Source organism: Haematobia irritans, chromosome 5 (genome assembly GCF_050003625.1).
Source record: "Haematobia irritans isolate KBUSLIRL chromosome 5, ASM5000362v1, whole genome shotgun sequence".
Taxonomy (NCBI): Eukaryota; Metazoa; Arthropoda; class Insecta; order Diptera; family Muscidae; genus Haematobia; species Haematobia irritans.
In genome coordinates this window covers 135,064,759-135,070,758 of record NC_134401.1, presented here as the reverse complement: position 1 = coordinate 135,070,758, position 6,000 = coordinate 135,064,759, and the positions used below count along the sequence as shown (strand labels likewise).

At 36.9% G+C, this 6,000-nt stretch overlaps 1 protein-coding gene across 2 annotated transcripts in view; it reads left to right on the top strand.

Moving 5' to 3' along the window:
* Window positions 1-202: 202 nt before the first annotated feature.
* Window positions 203-6,000, top strand: part of LOC142240582 (monocarboxylate transporter 9) — a 62,041-nt gene continuing 56,243 nt past the window's right edge. Inside the window, exons 1-2 of one of the 2 annotated variants that reach the window (XM_075312274.1) lie at window positions 203-357; window positions 4,074-4,154. The gene's annotated coding sequence lies outside the window, so the exon portion shown is untranslated. Of the gene's footprint in view, window positions 358-4,037; window positions 4,155-6,000 lie in introns of both variants that reach the window. The other variant, XM_075312273.1, reaches the window with a different exon arrangement.

Sequence of the window (6,000 nt, the reverse complement as noted above, 5' to 3'; positions counted from 1 at the left end):
GCGGCGTTTGCACTTTTATGCTGCTGTAGTTATTGTTTCAAATTGTTGGTGTCTCCCGGTCCAATACGTTGGGGCCTCTATCAACTAATACTGTAGCAGCAGACAAGAAAGACAAACACAACAACTTTCAGCCGATAACACAGCCACAAGCAAACCAGTCCACAGCATTGGGAGACCCACCAAGCGGCCAGTTCATTTAGCTCACAAGCAGTAACATATCTTTAGTCATTTTTAGACAGTCACAAGGAACGGTTGTTGGTTGTTTCTAGAAAGAAACTAAGAAATTGGAAACATTAAAAAAAAAAAATAAAAAACTCTCTTGAAATAACAAAAAACGCAAACGCTAGAAAACATACGGTTAGTAAATCAAATCGATAGGCTATAGAATCGGTCGGCATATATATATAAACAACAGCAGCAACAAAAACATATAGAAGAAATATAAAAACGAAGAAATAAAACAGCTACAATGTGGTGTGGACTTTTTTTTTTGATGCAATAACAACCACGCAAATAATGCGATATGGATCGGTCGTTTAGTGGAAACGTTTATTTTGGCTCCGTTTATTTTAACTAATTGCTGAATATGTGTTATGGACTTTTGATTGAATTGGCTAGACGTACATTAGCTGATGGTACTTTGTACTCATCACTGGTGATCCCTGATTTGTATATCACCAAAATATATCACACTTTCAGTTTCTTCGTCTTCCTCTTCTTCTTTTTCTTCTGCTTTGATAAAAGTCCGCCACGACAAATTTTCAATGAATGAATGAAGAAGCGACCAGTATTTTTTCTTTTTTTTTCCTAAATATTCAGCATATTATTATTTACCTTGTGTTTCATCATGCACATACCTGTGGCTTCATTCAGAGGCGGCATTTCTTTCTTAATTCATTTCTTATTCACATTTTAGTGTGTTTTGTATTCCTCTTCTTCTTCTTGTGCTGCTTAAGTTAATTTCGATTAGGTCCCCTCTTTGTTTTGTTACTTGGTATATGTGTTTGTGTGCGTGCGTGTGCTCTCATTAGAAGTGGAGTAGACGCAAGACGCTAAGTGTGGCGTTTACGCATTGGGTGCTGTTGCTGCTAAAGTTGTCTATCGTCGTGCGTGTTGTTATTGTATATATATGTTTTAGTAATTTTCCTGTGATTTGTTTTTGTTGCATTATCGTGGTGTTGTTGTGGCATTCAAATGCGCTTGTGGTATACGTTAATCGCCGCGACATTTTTGTGGGGTAGAAAGGCGATTGTCGGTTGGTCGGCCGGGCGTTTAGTGTCAACGTTTAGGTTGTTTTACACACAAACAAACAAAAAACCGGTGACAATTAGTTTGTTCTTTCTTTTATGTTATGTTCAGAAAAAAACTCATTGGTAAAAATAAAACGGATAAATCAAAGAAAGTCTAACATAAAATCCTATACAAAAAAAAAATATATTATCTGAAACACAACCGAGAAGAAAGCGTGAAATAAAAAATATACTTAGAAGAAGACAAAAGCGGTTTGAATGAGTGAAAACAATTCGAACGAAAAAATTAATGCCTGGATAATCTTTTTTGTCGAAACAACATCATAAATTAATAACAAAAAATTAAACAACAACCGCGGCAAATTCCAAAATCTTCACACCACACATACAAAATTTGCTATTCATAAAATATTTAAATTCAAAATAATATAATAAAAGAAACACTGAACGACACTCGAATAAAAAAAACTTGTTCTATCTGGAACAATTTTCTTTTTTCAATTCAATGATAAACAAAAAAAATGCATTAGGTAAACTTGAATAGATTTCCATATCAAATAGAAGTATACAAAAGTTAATGATAGAATTTTTTATTGACACCTGTAAAGAAGTTGCATTAAAAAGTGAGATTAAAAAAAAATAATACAATGATAGAAATACTATCAATATTCCTTAGTTCCAAACCGTTTCTTTATCAAGCTTTCCGATGTCGATGTAACAACGATTTTGTACAGCATTGTATCATTTTAGTTCTCGTGATTTGAAATTAGTACAAATGTGGAACATTTTTCATCGCATTCATTGCTTTCTGATTTTGTGGACACAATCATGGCGACTGACGAACTTTCTATTTATGTATTTCTAATGGGAAGTCCAAAAGTCTGAGCGTGAATTTTTAAAGTTTGGAAACAAAAAGAAGTCAAACAACGCCAATTCAGGGAAATACGGTGGAACAGCGAATAAATCCGCCAATTTTAGGCACCGCCATTATTTATAGGGCCAATTTTAGGCACCGTCATAATTTCTGGCTAGACGACGTCGCCGTCGCCCAATCTCACAATGGTTAATGGATGGATGCCTAATAGATACCCCAGCTGTCAAGCTGACAGTGGCAGTCAAAAAATGCCGATAAAAATGGGTCGTCTTTATTCACTGAGCTGGGTAGTAAATACTTCCTATTCTACAGCATCCTCATTCGATTGATATTTGTGGCTAGCGAATGACTCTTTCGAGTTTGGGAACAAAATGGAGCCGAGCTGCACCACATTTGGTTAAAGGTTGGCAGCCCGATTAAGATTCAGGCTCACTTAGACTATTCAGTCCATATTCACCACATTTGGTGAATATGGTGTTTCGAGTAGCAGATCGTAGCATAATTTAATCGTGGCGAGACGAGAGATGTGATCCGTTGCGCTATCAACGCCGAATAGGCCCAATAATTCGGCAACCATTTTATGTCTGGCGAGAAAACAAAATTTTTGCGACAAACATGTTACATGTTCTCCGTGCAAAAATAACATTTTGCTCTTGGAGGCGATCATATTCCTTCTCCGGGTGTATAGGGTGTCGCAAATTTCCCCTTCTCCTGGTATCGATGTTGAACACACGTTGTGTGAAAACGGTGGTCATTACCTTTCTGGCGGACGGCACTGTCTTTATCTGGTTTGTGGCACGTTCGCTGAGTGTGCCAGTTGATCCATATTTTGTCCAATATAACGAAATGGCAAAGAAACTCCTTGTGATTGCGGTTAGGTTATGCGCTTTACAGACTACGACAGTGCGCGTGTCGAACATATCCCATATATTGTGCACATTATAAGTTAAGTCCGAAGGCATTATCGATACTGCTGCATGTTTATGGGATCGATAACACATTTACCGATTATTTAGTCATCGCCCCCAAGTCGTATCGATCCGACTCACTGTAAAATTCTTTACAAACACCGACATTCCGTCCGGAATAACTGATAGTCTGTAAAGCGCATTAGGCATTGTGGCAGCGCGTGATTTCAGGCTCACTTAGATTATTCAGTCCATTGTGAACCACAGTGGTGAACTTCTCTCTTATCACCGAGTGTTGCCTGATTCCATTGACAAGGGACCTCCTTTATATAGCCGCGTCTGAACGGCTGTTCACACTAGGATGAAGCCACATTGAGAAGCTTTCAATGCCATCAGCATTACTGAACCCTGGATCGTTTGTATGCAAGCCGTACTGTCCCCCATAGTCCAGAGGACAGATGATAAACCATGAGTTTGCTTAGCTATTACAATTTCCATGCCCGAAACATTGGGAACAAAACGGAGCTTATTTTGAAAAACCATTTTTGAAATGTATCAATTAAATACTCAGTGGTCTGTATGAGCTCATGTAGAAAGAAAAAAGATTTTTTGATAAAGAAAAAAGAATTTTAGATTCTTTTTTGTTAATAAAAACGTGACATAGGAGCAGATGCCTGATTATTTGTGTATGGAAATCTCAAGGTTAATTAAATGATAACCTGTTTTAAAATGGCGCCATGTTTGTATAGGTTGAAGCATGTAGGAAATCTTTGATAGATTATCAGCTTCACGTTAATGATTAGAATTCGCAATCAAGTTCGAGGATCGTAATAATTGTTTTGAAAATATAGAGAGAATTCATGAAGCAAAGACTATTTTTTAAATGTCGAAATTTTCCTTTCTATCTATTAAATGAATAAAATTCCTTGTTGTTCGATCAGTGTTACATTTATTATTTTGAAAATAAAAACACAAACAATATTCTAATGTGTTTTATACGTACAGGAATAACAATATCACTTGTTTAACGTTGTGTTATAGATATCCCATATACAAAATATTATCACCGAAAGCAGAGACAGCAGAGTTCATTTACAACATTTGACAAACATTACTAACGAGGTAAGTTCACGATGAGATGAGTCTAAATCCAAGGCCTTATCTGTATACTAGGGATGTTTTCCTAGATATCTGATAAGTCTTACGATTTTGTTAATTTTGAATCTCGAATTGAAAAATTTTTACAAAGCGGAAATGACGTAAATACCATAAGAATTGATAAGAGGTTTAACGAGCAATAAAATAATGTTTTGTCAGAATATTAAATTGAACCCATAAACATTCATATAGAAGGCGAGAATGTTAGGTATTGTACATTGTATCTCCCAAAAATAGGACTTATGGGACCTATTATGTTAGTACAAATAGGAAAGGATAGAAAACTAGAATAGGAAACTAGTACTTATGTTAAGACTAACTTATATTTATACAAGCTAACCACCATGGACTGGGAACAGATTCAGGGATATGTTAAAGATACAGAGATGAAAATGAACTTGACGGTGGATGACCATTGAACCTGATTTCCAAAAAAAAAAATGTGTGCCTAAAATACCTTCAACGTCTCGTTTAGTCTGTTGGTCTGTGAAACAGAGTTAGGTCATGCCAATGTCTGAGCTTAAAGCCTCAGATATGCTTTCGATATTGCTACATAACATAGTCCAGATTTTGGGTTGAACCTTTATCAGTTTGGCTTGTATCTTCTCTAACTGATCTTGTAAGCTTCTCAATATTCTGAGGCTCTAGTGAACTTTGTCCTGTTAAAGATATTCCTCATACTACTTAACTCCATAGAGATCGTGTTTTTCCCTTAGTTTTTGCTATAGATCATTCATACGGAGATGGAAATGAGGAGTTAGTGCGCACATAAAATCCGCTACTGGCTTAGGTGTATGTTTGTTGAAATGGAATAGGGAAACTTTACTCTTTCTTTACAGCATCAACAATTTTTTCCGTTAAATCTAACCTTTTGCCTAAACCACATGAACCTGGCGGTAAATGATCGTTGGGTCTCTACCTACCGCTAAATGACCATTCAGTCTATATGGTATTGCCAGTAAATGGGTCAGCCATCCGATTTCCGGGAAAATATCTGCCCAAATTACCCCCAACGTCTCTCCACTGGACATCATCTATTGGTCCTTTGAACAGAGTTAGAACATGCCAATGGCTGTCTTAGGCTTAAAGCTTCAGGTATGCATTCCATAATGCTACATAATTTAGTTCAGGATTTGGATTTCCTCAGCTAGTTCCTGTAAGCTTCCTCCTGCTACTTAACTCCATGAAGATCGTATTTTCTCATTGGTTTTTGCTATAGATCAGTCTGTTCTCTCAGCGCAATGTTGAAGACTTTCGTTATCTACTCCATAATTTGTTCGGTGCTCTGTAGAGTGCTGATATGGGAACAGGCTATGTCCCGAGTTGTCTTCATCACTCACCTTGTTTGGTGGTAGAATGTTTGGCAGTTTAATGGAACCAGAAGGCATGCGGAGCAATCAGATTTTTCCCACATCTATCACTTGACTTTGTCGAATGATCCTCTCTTCGCAAAATGTGGATACCAACGAGGTGAAAATAATGAAAAAAACAACACAAAATGATCTGAGTATCTATGTTCACCTGATAACCCCCACTCAGATACCTTATCATTCGACTTCTGCAAGGCCAAAATCAGGCAGAAAGTCTGATTGTTCAGTATAAACGCCGCATTGTTTTTTAGTCTATCAAACTGCCAAACATTCCAACATTCAGCAGTTGGAAGTTCTGTGCTTCATTCCTTAGATTCCTTATAGAGGATTTCTTTCCGACAAACTCTAAGACAGCTCCTTTCCAAACTTAATATTGAAGCAGCTTTATAACACTGTATCTCTTGCCTGTAAAGACGACAAGTTTAAATCGTTCTTGTGGC